We start from the raw sequence: 21,834 nt of genomic DNA, 5'->3' as shown, positions 1-21,834 counted from the left end.
TTAATGATCTTGTTTCTGTGCATGGTGTTTCACGTATCCACTTGGCTTCCGAGTTCCTGTTTACTTTTGTGTATGCCAACTTCTAAACTACTGTACACCCTCCCAGCTGACATGCTGTTGAGTGCCAAGAATCATCTAATTGCCCAAAAAATGGATCATGGTGCACTTTTACTGAATTTTAAGTTGCGTGGTATGTTAAATATTTTTTGCAGAAACAAATGCAATTCAAATGTATTAAGAACCACAAAACCCAAAAATAGAAAATAATAAGTACCATAAATGCTGATATCAAACTATCTACATCCATCATAATCATCATCATCATCTGGTTCAGCTACATGAATCTTGTTTCTATACCAAAATTTACAACAGACAGAAAAAAAAAAAGGAAAAGAAAAAAGAAAAAGCTATCTTCTTTCTCTTATTAATCAAAGGAAGGAGAAAGGCCATAGATCTCTCAAGTATCATCTGGCTGTTAAAGTAGCAAAAGATAAGCTATCTACTGAGAAGTCCAAGGACAAAGCATCACTCTTACACAGCATGTAAACAATATCAACCATATTTGGGTGCTTAGAAGGGTTTGTCTGTAAGCATGCTTGGGCAACAGCCATTACGTTCATTACACTTTCCTTCGAGCATGATTCCTCAACAAGACAACTATCCATCCACACTTTCAATTTCCGCTCCTTCTCATCTTCACTTCCTTCCATAACTGCATTGAGTTCCATCCAGAGAAGCTTCCCTTCCTCATTAATTGCTTCCTTACCAGAAATTAGCTCAAGTAGAACCACTCCAAAGGCAAAAACATCTATTTTTGTTGTTACAATCCCATCGGCAAGATACTCAGGTGAAATGTAACCTTGAGTGCCTACAATGGACGTGGTTACCGCATTGTAGCCAGATTTTGCTAGTCCAAAGTTGGCAATCTTAGCTCTCATGTTTCCATCTAATAGAATATTACTAGTCTTAATATCTTTATGCACAACCTTTGGCCTTGTGTGCTCATGGATGTACTGGAGACCATTTGCAACATCAATGACAATTCTTAGCCTCGTCTTCCAGTCCAGATTTCTCTTATTGTTTTCTCCACGAAGCCATGAATGAAGAGATCCATTCTCCACATATTCATAGACAAAATAGCAGTTCCCATATTCAGGGTCCATGCAGAAGCCCTCTAGCTTCACCAGATTGCCATGGTTGACCTTTAAATAAGAAGCCAAAATTAATAAAATCTCATCAAGTAAACAATTTTAATAAAGATGCACATATCAATAAAAGAAAATTGAAATTACCAACAATTTTCTAAATAAAGAGGAAAGCTTATAGGCCTAGAACTATCCTCCATCCCATAATGAAACCAGAAACCTATGCATACCAATAGTCCACCAAGGCATCAAACATCAAGGCTAGATAGTTCAATGAGATAGGATGGGTCCTCTCGTAGATGATGCTTTGGTCAGAGCCTCAACATTTTGGTCTATAGACTATAGACAAAAGCCAGGCTTCTTAAGTCTGGATAATATTAATTGTTGGGAAGAGAAACTTATACATGAGATCATTAAGTTAAGTGAATAGTGAGGGCTCCACCATGTGATTTTATACCATCTCCTCTATAGCATGATCATAGCACGATCAGATTATAATTCTACAATTACACCAGATTTAAGATTGGATCTAACTGGCAAAAAATTTCACCAGTTTATATTTGACATGGAGTTTTTTAGAGGATTTTTTCATTAACTAATCTAAAGAATACTAATTGTTCAAAAACAATAAAAGAAATAAGAAGACACCTAAACGTTTTGGTGCATAAAACTAGTGAACTTCCACGCTTGGTTGGTAATCTTTCTTATCTAACTACTTGCTAATTTCAAGTTAATAGAAATCATTCATAGGCCCAAGGTCTTGGTTAGGTTTAGTTTCGTAAGTCAGGCCAAACTTCCCATACACAACCTAGGCCAACACACATCACATCCCTTTAGATACCAAGCCTCATTCTCACTCTTGCATCCCTTTTTACACTTATCTAACCTCAATGAGATTTTTGTTAAGGCCTTGAAGCAGAAACTTGGAAAGAGATGAAGTAAAGAGACCTATGTACTAGAAGGAAAAAGTAAATACAGAAAATGACACCCTCACACCCTTCAATATCTTTTTATTTTTTTTATGCACATTTTCTATTTGAGAAGCACCATACTACAGCAATGATTAAGGAACCCTGTTTAATTTCTTCAAAGTAAAAAATTTAATATTAGCATTTCTGTTTGGTAGTAAGCCATGAGCCCCTTTGATTCCTTTGGGTCTTTTTTTATCAAGTTTTAATTTTCAACATAAGCACTTAATGAGATAGACCTCAACTACTTTTGTTGTGAATCACACTAGTCTGACCAGTGACCACAGACCGCCATACCTAACCATTAATTAATTAATTAATGTAGTGACCGAGGAATGAATTTCAAAGTTGCAACTTGCAACCTTTAACAACATTTTATATTTCTGGGTAGCCTAAAAGAAAGTGATTTTTGTCATTGCAAAAGAAACTGTAACACAAGAAAGGAAAAGCATGAAAGGGTGAACCCATGAGCAAACAATTAGAACAAGTGCCGCAGATGCAGGGACCTTCATCATCCACTGCAAGGGGTCCCTTTCCCAGACATCTCATCTCCCTTTGGAAAGAAATCATTGTGATAAACCAACTTATTTCATTCTTTTGAGAAGCCAGTAAAAATCTATCAAATTGGCCAAAAAAGAGAAGTCTACACGATTGGAAGGTTGTCATGTCTAATTGCATTCACCTTTAGTTTAAGGAAAATCTCATGAGTGGAGTGTCCTGAATGATGCATCCATTTGATATCTCTACTACTCAAACTATGAATTCTACCAAAAACTAACATCTTTCATTGTTGTTCTAAAGTAAAGAGTTCAAGTGCCGAATCTTAACCAATTTTCTGTTACTAAAACTACAATTTTTTTTTTTTATTTGAGGGTGGGGGTATTGGAGTTTGCAGGAATCTCTTACCTTTTGTAGGATCTTCAATTCGTCCTAGGCATTCCACTTCATCTTGATGGCATAGACTTCTCCATCTATGCTTCCTTTGTACACAGAGCCTTGAATCAAGGAACTTGGGTTGAACCCATCAGTCGCTTTCCTCACTTCTTCAACCCCATAGACTATGTACTTGTCCAAGCAATCAGAAACATCAGCCACGAAATCCCCCTCTAACATCCCCCCTTTCTTAAACTTGGACTGTTTCTCCTTGTCTTCTGCTATTTCATAGCCCCTCTTCAACAGAACCTCTCGGTAAACCCAGAAGCCCATAACCAGGAGTAGTAGAATCAACAGAAAACCTGCAACTCCCAACCCAATTGCCAACCCGGTAATAACCCCCTTTCCTATCTCTGGTCGTAGAAGGTGAAATACTAGCAAAAGGAGCAATAGAAGGCTGTGATAGCTCAGGAAGTCGAGACACCGGTAGGAAGATTGTAAGGTTAGGATAAATGGTCCCTCCATTTATCTCTTAAAGACTGTTCTTTTAGTCCGAACTTTTGAGCTATTGAAGCAAAGGTATCAGAAGGTTGGATAACATAGGTGATGAGATAGTTGATATTGTTCTGTAGTTGGGTACTGTTGGGACATCCGCAGAAGATCGGGAAATTAACTTGAACCCCAATTGGGAGATCTTCAGGAACGAGGGTAGGATTAACAACTATGACGGATTGATAAGTGGTAAGATTCTGGAAGAGATTGGTGGAAACTAGGTAGTAGGTATCATCTTTCTTGATGGTGTAGGTGATGTTGGCATAGGAAAGTTGTACCTGGAGTCGCAAGAGCAAGTTATGGGAACGAAGAGGCTCTGGTCAGGGACGAGAGGAGAAGCTGGGGAGGAGATATTGCTGGCTTTTGCAATCATGAGTCTGCTGACGCCGAAGAGGTCACCGACGGTGGCGAGGTCGAGGAAGTCGGGAGACCTGGCTCGGTAGAAGACGTAGGTGTGGCAAGGGTAGATGGAATGGTTGGCCGAGCAGGTGTAGCCAGTGATGTTAGCTTGGCCTTGTGAATTGGCCGAGCAGGTGTAGCCAGTGATGTTAGCTTGGCCTTGTGAATGGTGCACAAGGCCCAAGAAGAGGAGGAACTGGATGACAGAAAGAATTCCTCTCATATTTCTCTGCTCTACCTTGACTGTGCGGGTAGATAGATATTTGCTGTTTGCTCATTTATAAAATTGTGATTCTCTCTCTCTCATTCACACACAAATCACAAGCTGTTACAGTGTGATCTCCACCCAAAAAAACAAGTGAAAAATAATGTTTTACAGTGTCTACTTTTAAAACTGTGGGCTACTGTCTATTAGTGGAGGACCTGCTGAAGATGGCAACCGACACTACCAGATTTATATAGAGAGTAGAGACGAAGGGGAAATCTCAGGAACCCGGTCAATAATTGGTCTGGATTTGGAACAATTCAGGCCATGCTTTCGGTTCTTGGTTCTATGGGGCATCATTTTCTCTGTATTAGGTGCTTGATGGTAAAGTCTCTAACTGCTTATGGTGAAGTCTTGGGATTGAATCCCACCATCGGAAGGGAGTCGGGAGTCGGGATCTGCTGCTGGTAAGGCTGTGTAACTGGGTTACAGTCAATCATCATGGCACCCATATCCGAATTGTTTAATCAAATTTGGACTATTTCCCCTTCCCCTCCTTTTTGTTATGGTATTGATTTAATTTCTACTAATGTCGAAATGCCCTCTAAGCAAGCAGTTAGTACCTTGAAGGCTGGAGATATAAGTAACGGTCAAAAATCTTTGAAGGTCAACTCCTCCATTGCCGTTCAAACTCAACTCATGCAGTCATTATTACGTCACAACTCACAACCTTCATCAGAGGAAGGCGGGTCTACATCCGCAGTCAGCAGAGGTAAACCCGCCAAAGCAGGCAAGCCTCTTCCTTCTTTACTTATTGGATCCTCTTATTTATCAAAGAACTCTAATTCCGTTCTTTGTGGGAGCAGGGAGCTCTTCTTTGACTAGATTGAAAAGATATGATGAACAAGACCAAGACATCGCTTTGCGTTCCGACTCTGTCAACTTGCTGAATCCAAAGAAGAGGCCTCCACTTATGGGAAGCTCTGCAAAACTGATTCTGATCCTGAGGCTTATTGTCAGGGAGGGGGGAGTCCCCTGGCAATTCGGCTTCCTGACAGACTCCTCCAGGAAGAAAATCCACATATTGACTTCATCATGGAGACGAAGTGTAACAATAGGAAATCCACTCGAATTTTGCATCCTCTCAGACAATTCCATTCTCATATTATTCCTTCTGAGTGGCGGATTATGGCTCCTGCGGATTTTGAATTATTCCTTCAATTCTTTACTTCTGCGTGGGTGTGGCATTTTCCAGCAATCGGTTCTTACCATTCTCTAGTTATTCTCCACACTACACATTCTCGTCAAAGAAGAAACTTTCCTCTAAGATTTGAAGCTTTCTGGTCACAGGTTGATGGTTTCCACTCTCGAGTATTTAATACTTGGAATTCTTCTTCCGACAGTTTTACTTCAAAATGTGCATTCACTAAATCTCAATTAAAACACTTGTTCTCCACTAATCATGGCCAATTATAAAATAGAAGAGAGGCCCTCCAATCTAGAATTAAGTCTCTTCAGTCTTCAATCAGAACAGAGGCCAAATTACAGGAAGAAAGAGATGTACAAAGGGAATTTGATCAAATTTTGACCCTTGAAGATCTTTACTGGCATTAGAGAACAAGCTGGTGATACTGTGATAGAAACAAACAGTAAATTTTATCTGTAATTATTTTATGAACTTATTTTCTTCTACGGAGCCTAGCTTCAATTCAAATGAAGATTTTCTGCTCAGTTTACTCCTCATGATGTCACTCCAGAAGAGAATAATTTGCTTTGCTCAATAGTCAATACCTTCTCATGAGGAGGACAAGTCTGCGTTATTTTCTGTTGGCCCCACCATATCTTCGGGATCGGATGGCATTTCTACTTTGTTTTGCCAACAATGTTGGGATGTGATCGGTTCTCAGCTGGGTTCTTTTTTATCCAACATATTTTTGAATACCCAGAAGAGATCAAATCTATTAATGGCACTAACATTGTTTTGATCCCTAAGCGAGTAAGCGTGAGGGGGAGCTGATCAGAGTGTTTTAGATTTTAGGCCTATTGCTATTGGGCTTACAAACGTTACTTATCAAAGACATATATATATATATATATATATATATAAGAGTGAATGCCCCTTCATTCATTCTGGAATTTTTATTGAACGTTATGGGCATAAAGAGAGTATATATGTCCTTAATTCTCATTAAACTGCCCACTTATAACTGTCTATGAATTATAAATAGTTTTGTTTTAGAGATACTGTCATGTGAAAATGCATATACATGTTTACTAGTCTATCTTAAAAGTTGGTCTTCTATATGTCTTGGGGGCTAGGTTTTAAAGATTTTCATAAATTGAATGTGGCTTTGTTGGAGGTTTCTTACTGACTCAAATCAGTTATGGGTACGGGTTTTAAATCCAAAGTATTCGAAAATGAATGAAAGTTTTTGGACTGCACCTAATCGGCATAATGTGTCTCATACTTAGACTAGTATGCTTAAGTGTCGAGATACTGTGAGACGAGGTTGTAGATGGGTGATAGGCAATGGTTGGTCAATTGACTGTCTTCATGACGCTTGGCTCCCATTAGGCATGGTTTTTAAAACCGAATCGGTCAGGGGTCTAGTTATCGGGTCGAATGGTCCAACTGTTTGAACAGAATGCTTGGCCCGTTCTGACAAAATAATAAAAAATAGTCAAAACCATTCGAATGGTTAACCACCCGGTTCAGCGGTTCACTGACCAAACTCAACGATTTTAGAGAGAAATCCAATTTTTGGGAAAAACGGAACTGGTCGTGATTCGATCCCTAATTTCATCAACCCAGATTCTCATAATTGGATGACCCATGCATAGACTTTCAGACTATTTTGGGGATGCTACTATGTCTCTGATTTGCTCCATCCCACTACCGGCATTTAATCATGATATGGAGGATGCTCTAGTATGGCAGAACTCTTCTTCTGGCATTCTTTCAGTTGCACTGGCCTATAGATGTTTATCTGAACTGGAGGCAAATTCATCTTCATCTCAGTATGTGTTGGGAGATACCTCCTGGAGTTTGTTTTGGAAAATCAAGCACCTTACCCCTAAGACTAAGATACATCTATTTCTTTGGTGATGCATTGTTGGTGCTCTGCCTATGGCAAAGTATATCTCCCAACATATCAGTCCCTTATGCAAACTTTGTAATCAAGAAGAGGAGACTTCTACTCGCTTAACTTTTCAATGTTTGATCATTAGAAGAGTATGGCTTGCCTCAAACCTTTCTATTCGACTTGACCATTCTCTAGACTTGATGTTTGTGATTGGTTATAACACTGGTTCAAGCTCAACAATCCTTCTTCATTGTCTCTGATTGCACAAGGAGCTATTTACATGTGGAATATTTGCAAGGCCAAATGCAAACTAATGATGGAGAATCAGAACCAATCTTTTCAGCCATTATCTGTGATTTTTGCTTCTCAGGCACAGATCCAATCTACTTGTTCAATGTTGAATATTGGACTCTTCTCCTCATAATCAACCTACAAGACCTTGTTGTAGTCTTGTAGATGGGAGAAACCTCCTCTGCACTTCCACAAGCTTAATTTTGATGGTACTTGTAATACTTCTTTTGGCTGTGCAGGCCTGATTCTTAGAGATTCCTCTAGTAATTTCTGTTTGTCTAGATCAATTAAGGTTCAACTCGGAGATCCTTTGTTAGTTGAAGCTTAATCGGCTTTTTCTGCTCTCTCTTTTGCTAAGGAGGTGGGCGTGTCTACTCTTATTATTGAGGGTGATTCTCTTTTGATGATCGAGAGTTTGTTGAAATCTAATTATCCCCCTCCTCAGAAGAATCAGACACATCATTGAAGTTAGCTAAGTATGCTCCAGGTATCCTAAATTGTTTTACTTGGTCTTTTGCTCCATTTTTTCTAGACGAGACTCTTCTTCATGATTGTAACACAAAAAAAAAAAAAAAGACTAACAGTAGTATAAATAAATTAAATTAAAAAAATCAAAATATTATATATTAGTCCAGACCGTGTGATGCATGAACCTTGTTACACAAAATTAAATTAGAAAGAGCCTTATGACATTTCTAATTGAGCTAGGTCAATTCACCCCTACATGGTCAAGTTAGGGTTAGGGTTATTAGGGTGTAGGTCAATTTAGAATTTGATTGTTTAACATTTTAACCCAAATCAGGCTTAGGGTCAAGTTTGGTTGACCTAGCCTATTGGGCCATAATACCCCTACACATATACAGGGATTCTTTCGATGTTTGTTTTAACCCAAATTGGGTGTAAGGTTAGGTTGGAGTTTTAATTATTTAATCCAAATTGGATTTAGGTTTGACTAACCCTTGCCCATTGGGTCATAATACCTCTACACATATAAAGGGTATTATTGTAATTTGGTTTGAATTCTAACCCATAACCTTAAAATATATGATTTATTTCACTATTTGTTTTTTATTTTTTTCTTTCACTTTGGAGGAGGATACCATGGAACACATAAACCAATTTTCAATTTAAATTAATGGCTCTTGAATTCAAATATAACTTGATTCAATTCGATCAAATATCTAAAATGAATTATTGATGCAATCCTAATGAAATGTGTTCACACACTAGTGTTTTAAACCAAATACTAGTTGATGCGATGTTTTGTTTTATCGTTCAAACAACAGTGTCCACATTTTATTGAGGGTTCTCTGGGATGCTCTAATCGCAGGAAATATGGGGGCAGACCATATTATTGATATGAACAAATAAATTTTTAAAAAAACCCTGAATTTATGACTAATTAGTTACAGAAAATATAAAAAATCAATAAATTAGATTTTTTTTTCAAATTAACTTTCAATAAATTAAATTACCACAAACATAAAAAATAGTTTATGGAAATCACTAAATTAAAATTTCCCAATAAAATACCAAAAACCAATGTAAAATACAAATAATTATGGAAATTATTAATAATTACTAATCTAAATAATCAGTATTAAAATTCTCCAATAATTTTCCAATTTTACCAAAAGACAATGTAAATTATCATCAATAGGTAACTTTGGAAATTCATAAAATTTTCCAATTTAATTATTTTCAAAAAACAAAATTAATTTTTCCAAATAGTTACAGAGATTATAAATATAGTTAAAATTCCACAATAGTTTTCCAATTTCATATTTAAAAATTACCAAAAACCAATGTAAATGAAAATATCAACAAATAATTTTTTATTAGAAAAATTAAATTTCAAAATCAGTAATTTTCTGAAAATTACTGGTAATAATTATCAATTGAAGAAACTAATAATAATACTTAATTGATTTCATATAATGATAATTTCACATTAAATACTGAAAATTTTTTCTGTAAATAACATTAATTATTGATTTTTAAGTAATTATTGACATGAACAAATTAATCTTCACAATTTTCTGAATCTATGAATAATTAATTACTTAAAATATCAAAAACTCAGTAAATTGGATTTTTAAAATAAAATTTCACTAAATTAAATTACAAAAAACATGAAAATTAGTTTATTGAAATCACTAAAATAAAATTTCCTAATAACTACCGAAAACTGATGTAAATTACCAATATTTATGGAAATTATTAATAAATATCAACATTAAAATTTTCCAATAATTTTCTAATTTAATAACTACAAAACACAATGTAAATTACAAATTATAAAATATTGAAATTATTATAATTATTTTCAAAAATATTAATTTTTTGAATAGTTATGGAAGCTATAAACATAATTTAAATTACCCAATAGCTTTCCAATTTAATAATTACCAAAAACCAATTTAAATTACCAAGAATAAATTATGGAAATTATTAAAAAATTTACTATAAATTGATAAACTAATAATTACTTGTATTTACTAATTACCAATATATTACTTAACAATAACTTTTTTAATAATTCTTAGTATATTAACAGTATTGAATTACATTAAAGTTACATTAATAATTATTGGTAAATTAACATAATTAAACAGTAAATAAATTTAATTCGTTAAAAGTAATTACGTAAAATTTCCAGTTATTTAATAACTTCTTTTGGCAATTTATGAAAACTGGCAAAATAAGGTTGAATTCGTATTGGTAATCAATTCCATGGGCTTGGGTTGTATTTGGGTTGGATCTGACCTGAGAACCGTTTATTTTTAACCCGTTAACAGAACACTGTAGCTGTTAACCCCACTTCTAGTAGAGCAAAATGCTGGCGTTCCATATGGTTATCGCTTTATCACAGCGGTGAGTGTTTTAATGGTGGGAGAGGACGGAACTAACCTGCTGAAATTGGGGACTTTTATTGAAATAGTTTGAAAAATTGGTGATCAGTATTCAGTGAAGAGTTACTGCATTGCAGATAGAAAACCTAACTGTCTACTCGGAGTTCAGCCACTTTGGCTGTTTTGGGAGTTCTCATCTGTCTTTTCAACTTAAAAAATAGTGTAAAATACAAAAACCTTCCCTGATGCTTTTGGCAATCATAAAACCTTCTCTCGAGTTTCACTTTAACAAAAACCTCCCCTAAATTTTTGAAAAACTTAATATAAACCTCCCCTCCCTCAATGTCCCAGATAGGAAAAGTTTGTTTGATGCATTAATTTTCTTAAATGCCCACTTTACCCTTTTTGTATAGGATGTCATATAAAATGAAATAAATTTTAAATTGAGTATTCCATTTACCGCCCTTTTTTCTCCCTAAAACACCACCCATTTCAAAGTCATGGACTCCGATGCTTCTTTTGGTGTAAAATAGGTAAAATCATGGCATTCGATACTTCTTTTATAAATGGTCTCTAATCGCTGGCTGAGTACTAGGTCAAACTAACAATCAAGTGAAAAACCTTTAGAACACGCATTTGAGCAAGAAGCTTGGGATAAAAAACTAAAATGGCAAACTTGGTGTCTCTTCATCGCTAACAGGCTTAAAAAGATGCAATGAAATAGAGGAAGTTCTCAAGCTCTCCACGAATTCAAATTCTGATCTCAACTACTAGTGACAGCAGCAGTGCTAAGCCCATCCAACCCAAAGTGAACTAAGCTTTCAAAACACTGTTGAAGCGTTGAACAAACAAGATCCAATTGTTAGTGAATGTTTTGAGAGTTCTTTTTGGCCTTTCACATATTATTTAAATTCAAATTCCCCTAGCTTGACAAGGCTTTGGCATGCCTTATAATCTCTCTCTCTCTCTCTAAGCAAGAAAAAAAAAGGGTAAATATTCCTTTGCTGTCGGTTTTAGCAGCCTCCAAAAGTACTGCATGGGTGTTACGTTAACTCCCCGTCTTTGAATAAGAGATGCATCCAAGCACTTAATTTTACTACATAAACAATGTTTTGAATTCAAGCGAATACAAATGAAATTGGAGTGGTTATTACGTATAATTAAACTGTCAAACCACCAAGGAGAAGGGTGCACAATGCACTCCTCTTTCTATGCAAAATGGAGAACACGACAATTCTGAAGGAGTTGTGGTTCAAACTGGTTGATTCAGACAAGACAGGGAGCATCATTGCCCCTCAGCTCAAGAGAGCTCTAGAATTTGGAAACCTAGAATTCCCTCTCTACATTGTCCACAAATGATCAGAATGTATGGTTTTGATCGAAATGGAACAATGTGCATTGAAGAATGTGTTCCTTTTAACAAGTTTCTTCTTAAGGTTCAGCAAGCTTTTTCAAAGCTAGAAACAGGTCGTGGGTTTCTTGTTCCTAATGACGTTTATGTGGCTTTAAAAAAGGTTGGGTTTTCCCTAGACTCTCTTGCTTTTTATACAGCCTCTAAGAGCTTATATCAAAAGAAGAATGGAAGATTCCGAGTGGATGATTTTATAGCACTTTGTATATATTTACAGTTTGTTTACTACATGGGCTGCCAAATGTAGAATATGAGAAATCAAAGTACTCCACCATGTTCTCCTCATCTAAAGATACCCTCAAAATTCTTTTGGTATTTGAGGAAATTGTGGCAGATCTAAAGCATTTTGTGTATGCATGAGTGTGAAGGTCTTTCTTCATGACTATTCTAGTGCCTGGATTGAAAGTGAATACGAGATCTGAGATCTGTTGTCCATATTTCTCTATATAAGCATTATAAGTGTGTATTAATTGTTGGATTTCCAATGAACTAGTGGACATGGTTGAGGTAAAAAAAAATGGAGTGCTCTCTACCAAAATGATTTATCAACATAAGAACTACTTGCTTGTTTTTATCGAAACGGGTTTGTATACTGTCTCCTTGGCATATATCTAAGCTTGGTGAAGTTTCAAGTAAGGCACATAATATAAAATATAGCTTATGTTCAGGTTTATCTTTGTTCTAAACCCTAATTTATTCTAAATTTAGAAAACAGAAAGGCAGAAAAGGAGGAGCAGGCAGGCGTTGCACTATTGTATTTTTAATATATTTTTTGTGCTTCAAAGATGGAGTGTTGTGTCTGTGTCTTCTTGATCCCCATCGATGCCGTATCATGAACCATCTGTCGCCAATGCAGCTGTAGGGAGAAAAAAGGGAGGCATGAGTTTGAACTCAATGGAGTTTTAGGGAGAAAAGGGGTAGCAAACAAACGTTTTCCGTCTGGGATAGTGATGGAGGGGAGGTTTATGTTGAATTTTTCAAAAGTTTAGGGGAGATTTTTGTTAAAGTGAAACTCGAGTGGAGGTTTTAATGATTGTCAGAAACTTCAGGGGAGGTTCTTTGTATTTGACCCTAAAAAATACATCCTTTTGCCCACACTCATTATGAGATATCATTCATAGCTGCCTATCAAAAAGGTGCAGGTTAAAGTTTTTCCGAAGGGAATTTTACGGTTCAGTCCACCTCAGAATTGGGAAATTTTTTTCCCAAATGCGTTTACAATCCACTCCACCTATAAACATCATCCCTCCATGAATTTGGCAACTTTCGCTAGAATTCGTTCTCCATAAAAACTAGCAACCGTTTTGATTAACCCGATTTGCTTTGTGTCATCGATCTTTGCTCTACTCATTTCACCCCTTATTCATATTGAAATGAGATGAATCCTTTTAATTTTTTTACCTAGAAAAAAAAAAGATTTTTGGCTCTGACAACCTTGAATTTTGTCAAAAAAATCATTTTAGATCCTAAAAAATTAAAAGGGCCACTTTCTCCCTTAAACTATGATGGAAATGCGACATTAAGGCTCCGTTTGGGGATGATTCGGATATAATGTGAATGCAAATATGTAGAGTGTAAAACAGTTCATGTAAATGCAAAGGTGGGTTAGGTTTGCATTGACAAATTTACTTTCTTACCAAACAGACTTTTAGCTGTAATAGATGCAAACATGAATCCCAATAAAATATATGCCTTTTTTAACAAAGCCCACATTGAATGCAAATTTACTTCTTTTTTATGGATGCACATTTCCATCTTAGTTTGAATGTAAATATGCATTAAAAAATGTGTTTTTTGTGATTTGTCAATACATAATTTTATGCTTGCCAAACACTGGAAAAACTGAATTAGAGTACATGTTTACCCTGAACCGGGGTTTACACTCTCTTTGCATTGTTCCTAAATGAAGTCTAAGGCTGCATTTGGAAACAATGCAAATATGTAGAGTGTAAAACGGTTCATATAAATTGCAAAGTTGGGTTAGTTTTGCACTAACAAATTTACCTTCTTACTAAACATGCATTTATTTATTGCACTTTTCAGATGTCTGAATCTGAAAATGTTATTTTTCAAATGCCACCTTTGTTTGGTGTTGCATCTAAAATATGACTTGAAAAGTTTTTTCAAATATGAAATTTTAAGACTCAGGCCCGTCACTTAATGCATTCAGACGCGTTTCAAACGTGGCATAAAATAAAAAATACCCCTCCCCATTCGACCTCTCTCTCTCTCTCTCTCTCTCTCTCTCTGTCTGATCTACATACAATTCTCTCTCTCCCCTGTCTTCCCCCCACCACCGCCGCTACAACTTGCAACGAATCTCTCTCTTTCTCTCTCTCTCTCTCTCTCTCCCCTATCTTCCCGCCATTGCCACTGCCATTGCAACTTGCAGCAACGGTGGTTCGATGAGTAATAATAGTAATAATTATTATTTTTTGAGATAATGCAAATTGAACTCAACATTTCCAAATAATATGTTCTAGGAATAAAATAGTAAAATCAATAAATTTTAAATGGCAAAGGGTTGATCCAAAACAAACAAATTGATGAATTCAAAGCCTCTAAAAAATAGAAAAGCATCTATACTTCTTTTTAGATTTTAGACAAAATTATTTTTTTTTAATTTTTCAGATCTAAAATTTCGGATTTATCAAGCGCTACCTAAATTACATGAAGACCATATCCCAAAACAGTCATATCCATGATATTTAGAGGATACCGAATGCCACCCTCACAATTCAAAACAACATTCACTCGCTTCTAGCCGAAAGAATTGGATAACTTGAACTTCCACGTGTTTACCCTACAAGTATGTGTCAATGTTGAATACAACAGAGAAAAAAATAAATCATTGTTCTTGTTTTTGTTTACAAACCTATTCTACTTTCGGTTTTCTTCGGAGAATGAAATATTTCTTGTGGAAGAAAATGGCGACCCCTAACAGTGTCTTTGCCCAGATCACGTTTAACTTCAGTAATTATGACATTCATCAATCTCTGACACAAGTTTTATGCATTCGCCCAGACCTTGCGAGTTTCTTTCGAGTTACTAAAATCGCATGTTTGATGCATTCTCAGAGTTGTTGAATGGATCGGGGTATGCTGTTACCCAAAAGTGAAAACTACTTTGTTTTAATTTTTAACACACAATACAAGCTGGAGATTTTTACAATAGTTCACAAGAAACTAAGTTACTTCCATATTTTTGTTGTTGGGTACTATTTAAAATTTTTATTAATATTAATAACAAGCTGTTTTGTGGTACTAGGTAGAAGAGGTGAAGCAGGCTTCATTATGGATTCTTCTTTCTATACCTCTGAGAAACCCAGCTGAGATTTTTGCAGCTCAGGTTTTCCCTCTAAGATTTGTTCTCCATACAAACTAACAACTGCTTCAATTGACCCAATTCGTTTTGTTTTCATTGATCTCTGCTCTACTCATTTCATCCCTGATTCATATTCAAATGAGATGAATCTTTTTTAATTTTTACCTAGAATAAAAAAGATGAACCGACATTCTATATTTCGACGAATTAGAGGATATACTATAGCAATTAGAAACGCATTCTTCTGATCCAAAAACAAAAATTCCAACAGAGTTACTGATTTGAAAGCCTAAATCTGCGTACAATGAGAAGATAAAATTGATTGATCATTCATTGTATTGAAATTTGAATGAATACATAAAAATAAAAATAGAAAGCTTCTTCATAAATGGAGTCTTGATGAAAGAAAAAAAAAACCTAGAAATTAACTTTTACCTGATTCTCATTTCCCATGTGAGTTAGTGATGTTGTGTTTGAGTCATGGTTTTCAAAATCGGACTGGACTCGATGGTCGGACTAAAAAAATCAGCAATTGGTCATCTGATTAGTTCCGTTTCACCCCAGAATCATCTTTTAGGCCAAAAACCATTGATTTGGTCAGCAAATTATTGATTCAATTGGTTGAACTATTCAAACTGTTCAATGGTTTTTGGCTCTTTTTTTATTTTTTTATTTCTTTTGTCAGAATGGGATGTTTGTTTAGTTCGAATGATAGGACTGTTTGACCCGAGAACCGGACCTTGCCGGTTCAGTTTTAAAAATCTTGGTTTGAGTTTGGTAGCTTGTAGAGAAGTTCCACATGAACATGGTTTTCGAACCGCCATTGACTCAAACGGTCGGACTGTTTGGCCTAATAACCGTCTAAACAACCGATTTCATTTTACCCTAAACCTAGTTCCTGGCCAAAACTATTGAAAAAGTCAATGACCCAAGCGATCGAAGCATCTAATCGACCTATTCAACAGTTTTGATTGTTTTTTATTTTTAATTTTTTAAAGAAGATAAAATGGAAAGAGAAAAGTGATTAAATGCAATTGAAACTTGAAACTACGAAGGCCACTTTCCATGTGATTTTGGTTGGGGCCATTTTCCCTACTCATGCATCTCATTCAAGTCTGTAACATAGTTGAGCATTAGCTTTAACAAATTAACTATCCTTAGCTTTAACCAATTAGCTATATTTGCTAGAGAAAGAGTATTGGGTTAGCCATTGGTTTGGTCGGTGGTTACGGCGACAACAAAGAAAGAGTAAGAAGAGAGGTGGAAATTTAAAGTGGGACTCATATATTATTTTTTTTAAAATTATTTTAAGTGGAAAATTTAATGAACTGTGACGTGTGAATTAGGTGGGAATTGCTAGTAGGACCTATTTTTAATTGGAATTTTTTCTATTATTTTACTATTTGTTTAGGGCTGTCAATGGATTGGATCTATTCGATAGACCCTAACTGTTCAAATCGTATTTATCAGTTCTGTTTCTATGATTCATTTTGATGGATCGGTTCTGATTTTATTTTATGTTTTCTAATTAATATCAATTTGAGACTGGTTTTGACTGTCCTGAACCGACTAGACCCGAATCGGCCAAATCATATTTATCGGTTATAGTTCAATGACTCATTCCAATGAATCAGTTCTAATTTTATTTTGTGTCCTGATTAATATTGGTTTGGGACCGGTTTTGATTGTCCCAAACCGATTATATATATGTTTTAGAGTTATATTTATCGGTTTTAATTCTATGACTCATTCCAATGAATCAATTCTAGTTTTATTTTATGTGTCCCGATTAATATTGGTTTGGGACCAGTTTTGATTGTCCCAAATCGATTATATATACATGTTTAGAGTTATACATATGCCTAAAATTGTGATGCCGCTTGAGGCTTTAGCTTCTAAATTTCCACTCGTCAGTTTCTGATTCTTAGTCACCTCCCTCTCCTACACACCAAGCAACTTTATTTAATGACTGAAACAATGATATAACTTTCATGAATCATACTTTGAAGTGAAGTGTATATGTAATTAAATGTTTTTCTGATGGAATTGGATTGGATCCCATCCATGTTTAAATTATAAGTAGATTGGTATGTTTTTTTTAGGGTAAAGAACAAATGGATTGGATTTAGATATATTTACAACCCCATTTAAGACAATCTCCACGGGAATTCTCATGGCCCCCCTAGAGAGTGCGCCCCACATGAACATTCAATCTCGCATTGGGAACATCTCCACATGATAAGTATGAGAGATATTTCCAATGTATCATTGGATGTATATCTGCGACACGCTTTGTGGGGGTCATTTGACAACCCATGAATTTTGTGAAAATGCCAATTTTGACCTTACAGAATGAAAAAGGGCCATTTCCCACCACCAACTTTGATAAAAGGCCATTTGTAGGCAAAGATAGATGCCATTTGAAATGACATTGCCATATCCATTAGATAACATTATGTGGCATTGCTAAAGTTTGAAAAAGGTTACTTTAAGCCCTAAAAGTTTGAAGAATGGGCCACTTTAATAAAGTTAATTAAGGTGGTGTTTGATTCCGCAGTCATCTCATGGATAGCTTGTTTCGTTCCAAGGCACAAGATGGCCACAATGCTCGATTGGCTGTGGATAGGGACAGTCCACGATATAAATCTGGACCAAACATATATCTCATGGGTGTGGCCGGTTCACAACATTTTTACACTCTATTTTGATATAATACATTTCTTTAATATACTTTTATTTCTTTTTAAATTTTAAATTTTGAAATAATAATTTTAAATTAAATTTTTAATATTTTATCAATAAAATAATAATTGTAGTGTTAATTCTAGCACAAGTTCGGAAATTCTCCTTCTCTACTCTTTTTCATTTATTTAAATATTAATTTTTAATGTTTTTTATCAACCAAATAATATTGTTTTAATTATTTTACTATCTTTTTTTATTAAAATTAATTTTATTGGTTAATATTAATTTATCAATGCCTTTTTCAATTTATTTATCATATAAAATGCAAAAATTAGACATTTATGATTAATTGTGCAGATTATTCATAAAATATATATGAGATACATGGAATCAAAAAGTGTGGTGTGGACACCATTAGTCACGTCCATACAACCTATTCATAGTTCAGAATAATTGTGGACTGTTGTGTAGTATGGATTGGTCCCTATCACAGGGTCTGGTGTGGACCACCAATTAAGTAGTTAAATCAATAAATTAAATTAATTAAGAAAACAAAGTTAATTAATTAAATTAAATAAACAAAGCTAATCAATCTAAATAAATAAATTAAGCCAATTAAACAAGGTAATTTAAAAATTAACCCAAAACAAAACCACTTTGGCACTAGTTTCCAAGTCAATAGTTCAGTTGTTCAGTCTGAATGGATCAACCCATGACATTTAAAAAATATAATTAAAATAAAAATAATTCAAAAACATTTTACTGGATTGAACAATTAAGCAGTTCAATCATCCAGGATAGTGGTTTGTTAACCAAGTCAAAACAAAACCACTTTGGCACTAGTTTCCAAGTCAATAGTTCAGTTGTTCAGTCTGAATGGATCAACCCATGACATTTAAAAAATATAATTAAAATAAAAATAATTCAAAAACATTTTACTGGATTGAACAATTAAGCAGTTCAATCATCCAGGATAGTGGTTTGTTAACCAAGTCAATGTTTTTTAAAAAATTCAGGGCCAAATATAAAATGGAATTGAGAAATGACTAGTTCATGGGTTGAATGGTTTGACTGATTGGGTATAAAATGGAATCAAACAATTAACCAAATCTTGGGTTAAACAATTGACCGTCTAGAAATTTTAACTTAATCAACAAACGGTTGACCCTAACAGTTGAACTACTAAGTAAATGGTTTTGGGCCTTTTTTTTTTTGTTTTAATCATATTGTATTTTTATTTTTATTTTTGGAAATGTCAAGGGTTTATCCATTTGGACTAAAAAAATTGATCCAGTGACCTAGAAAGTAGGGACCAAAGTAGTTTCGTTTTGGGTTGGTTTTTAAACCTTGCTTAATTGTCTTAATTTACTTATTTAGACCGATTAGCTTTGTTTATTGAATTTAATTAATTATCTTTGTTTTTTTTATTTAATTTAATTTACTTATTTAATTACTTAACTATATTGATTAGTGTAATTTGTTTAAATTTATGTAATTAAGAAAATCAAATACTTTAGGGTCGAAAGTGGCCTTTTTCAAATTTTAGCAATGCCACATTGTTTCAAATGCCATCTATTTTTCCTACAAATAGCCATTTTATCAGAATATGGAGTAAAAAATTGTCCTTTTTATTCTTTAGACTGCATTTGTTTGTAGTGTAAAAGCCAATTCGATGTAATTTTACGCTTTAGTCCACTTTTGCTGCCGTTTGGATGAAATGTAAAGCAATAAAGATAATTGATGTAAACGAGCTCTTAGATAGACTTTTTAGATCGAGAACTGGTGTGAAAATTACACCCAAAAAATCGACATAAACTCTTCGAGCTCTCCATTGGTGTAAAAGTATAACTTCTCTCTTCTCCTTCGAAAAACTACTCTCCTTCCCACCACTCCAAAAATCATAGCTGATCTCAGCCTCTCATTCGGTCTTCGTCCACAATAAAAATGAATTAATAACTTCAATCATGGGGTTTCTTGATTAGAAACCATTGAATCCTACCCAAGAAATGAAATCCCATCTCAACGAAGAAAATCTATTTATTAAAATTTTAGAGTTGTTTTCATACATGTAATTCTATGAAATGATCTATGTCGTCTCTCACTTTTTCAATTTGATAGAGTAAAGATTGAGGAAATGCCACAAAATGACAAACCATTTGACTATTATCAAAACCTAGATTCTGATTTTTATGTTGTTATTGCTGTTGTTAGTGGAGTTTGAAACAGACGGTGCTGCATACGTCGATAACAGCTATACTCGATTGGGACTCTTGGCTAAAATCTGGATGTGTCAATGGGTTCTCAAGATTGGGTGAATTCTCAGGAGAAAAGGAAATCTCCGGAGGCGGAGCCCCAATCCTTACATTACCAGAGCCATTCATTGACCCAAGGATTTACTTCTCAAAAATCTCCTTGGAAAATAAAACCCTAGAAACAACGAAAATAGAAATTGGGTTCTGATAAAAATGTCTGGGTTATCAATATTGGTTGATTGAATGTCACAAAATAGAATAAAAAAACAAATAAATTAAATGATACATGTAAAGCCCATTGTCATGAACATCTCTTCTTCCTCTTGTTGCTTTTGATTTCAGGCTAAGCAGAATGTTTCTAAAGTTAGGTTAGTTAATTATTTAGTCCAACATTTTATTTGTATCCATACTAACTTTTCTTCTTATGGATTCTCAAACATGGGCTGATGGCCAATTTGTAGTATTTGGCAAAAATTTCTTATATTTCTTAATGGAGTTTTTCACATACTCGTACTAAACTAAATATATGTTAGAGTTAATTCTCCTTCTATCACTGTCTTCTCTCATTTTCCCAATAATAGTTCGGTGAGTAAGAGTAGAATGAATGGGAGTTGTTTTCTCTTAGAAGATAGCTTAAAGGAAGAACCCTATCCACCTATTTAGTAGACAATTCCCTCCATTAAGGAATTTCTAGTATAACAGCCTATAAGAATCAACCACTTCCCCTATCAATTCAATTAATCTCCATTTATCCTCGTCTACCTAAATTCATTTTTAAATTCAAAAATAGGATAAAGATAAATGGGTGAGAGATTTTAAGGCCTTATGGTTTTCACTTAACCAAAATGAGAGTTTTTTGTAGGGAACCCCTATGACCACAACGATGGGCCATGAATTTATGGGCCCCACATTCTAATAGTCTCCCACTTGGCCCGAGTATAGTCAACAATGGAAGGACATAACTTGATTAGAGCATATGGTGATTCTCAAACACACCTAGGTAATTACTTATGTAAATTAAGATCATGGTAGTCTCTCCTAACAATGGAGTTTTCATCCATGCATCATGACAATTACACTTATAACCCTTAGTGTAGTGGATTATATTTGTATACTGGTTGTGTTCATGTGTCTTTCTATAATAATGTGCATATATTCGACAATTGTGGGACAACAAGAATGGAAGAATCAATTATTGACACGTGTCATCATGTTGAGTTTGTAAAAGAGCTGACAATTCCCATGTTGTCCCACAATTGTCTAATACATGCACATTATTATACCCCTTAGTCATCGGATCCGCAATCATAAGCTCAACTCTTATATGCTTGATGATGATTTTCCATTCTTGCACTTTGTCCCTCACTACTAAATACTTTAAGTCAAAATATTTACTTTACTACTCTTGTTGTTCTTTAAAAAGAACATAGCCGCAAAATTATTACATAACAACTTTATCGGTTTATTCGCAAAATTACTATCGAGGCACCCAACAAAATTTAAGTCTGTAAAACCCAATAGCTCTAGTTTATCTACTTGTGTATAAGTAAGCAAATAGTCCTTAGTTACTTTCAAATATCTGAAAACCTTTTTGGCCGCTCTCAATTGCTCTCTACCTGAATTGCTTTGAAATCTACCCAACACTCCCACTATGAAAGCAATATCTAGTCTTGTGCACACTTGTGCATACATGAGGCTCCCAACTACAGATGCATAGGGAACTTTCTCCATGTCTATTTTTTCATATTGAGTTTGTAGGAAGCTATTTATGCTTAGCCTTTCTCCTTTATTAAC

At 34.8% G+C, this 21,834-nt stretch overlaps 1 pseudogene across 1 annotated transcript; it reads right to left on the bottom strand.

The window, feature by feature from the left end:
* Positions 1-257: 257 nt before the first annotated feature.
* On the bottom strand, positions 258-4,160 carry LOC148864852 (serine/threonine receptor-like kinase NFP; annotated as a pseudogene). The gene is made up of 2 exons (XR_016109580.1): positions 3,020-4,160; positions 258-1,202 (listed from the first exon to the last, which is right to left on the bottom strand). The product of XR_016109580.1 is annotated as a serine/threonine receptor-like kinase NFP (transcript).
* Positions 4,161-21,834: the final 17,674 nt, after the last annotated feature.

This window comes from Nelumbo lutea, chromosome 3, assembly GCF_056320005.1.
Source record: "Nelumbo lutea isolate HS-2025 chromosome 3, American lotus-T2T, whole genome shotgun sequence".
Lineage (NCBI taxonomy): Eukaryota > Viridiplantae > Streptophyta > Magnoliopsida > Proteales > Nelumbonaceae > Nelumbo > Nelumbo lutea.
Note: the sequence above shows the minus strand (reverse complement) of the source record. Positions and strands in the feature narration are given on the sequence as shown.